Raw genomic sequence first — 411 nt, 5'->3', positions numbered from 1 at the left:
GGACTGCGAGCAGCCTCTGGGACGCTTTCCCAGAGCAGACAGCTGTTCCCTCCAAGAACTAACAGGGATTTCTTATTGCCCTGGATCTGAGGAAAGAACGGAGGTCAGTGCTGGGTGGAAAAGGGGGTCTTCAATTACCAACACCAGCCTTGGCTTCAGAAATACAGGCCTGGCAGTTTTGTGGCTGAGCACATGTGCTGCAGGGCATCATTAGCCAAGGACCTTGCCCTGCTTGCCCTCCCCTTTGGTTCGAGCTCCTCAAAGCTGGTCAGCCTGGTGTGACACCTGGAAGATGTGGTGCCATGCTGCTAGCATGACTCAGCATGTTCCTCCTTGCTTTCCACCAGACTGTCCCCAGCAGCTCCTCCAGTACATTGTGGGCTCCAACACAACATGGTTCCTTTTGACCTC

The sequence above is a fragment of the Nestor notabilis genome, unplaced genomic scaffold (genome assembly GCF_000696875.1).
Source record: "Nestor notabilis isolate BGI_N333 unplaced genomic scaffold, ASM69687v1 scaffold26995, whole genome shotgun sequence".
Taxonomy (NCBI): domain Eukaryota; kingdom Metazoa; phylum Chordata; class Aves; order Psittaciformes; family Psittacidae; genus Nestor; species Nestor notabilis.
The sequence above is the reverse complement of the archived record's forward strand: the minus strand, read 5'-3'. Positions refer to the sequence as shown.